Raw genomic sequence first — 344 nt, forward strand, 5'->3', positions numbered from 1 at the left:
TGGATAGCCAAGGAAAGACAGATAATCAACTGAAGTCGCCGTTTCGCCTTCCTATCAAGGATGAATATGTGAAGAAAAAAAGGTGCTTCTACTCGATGGAGGGACTTAGTTTGCCCCCTCCACCCCCTCGCTTCAACAACCGATCTGACGGCAACTTCTTCCCCCAAAAGTTGCCCGGTGTTTCTTCAACAGTCCGGTCCGGCCGCGGAGGTCTGGCAGGTGCGCAGCATGACCGAAGGACTGTGTTTTAGTTTATCGCTATTTGTTCTTCTTCAGAAGCCTTCAGTGAGCAGTAGAGGTAATTCTCACAGTTTGTTTTTAAATGAAACGGTGATGTCCAGGGC

Source organism: Trematomus bernacchii, unplaced genomic scaffold (assembly GCF_902827165.1).
Source record: "Trematomus bernacchii unplaced genomic scaffold, fTreBer1.1, whole genome shotgun sequence".
Taxonomy (NCBI): domain Eukaryota; kingdom Metazoa; phylum Chordata; class Actinopteri; order Perciformes; family Nototheniidae; genus Trematomus; species Trematomus bernacchii.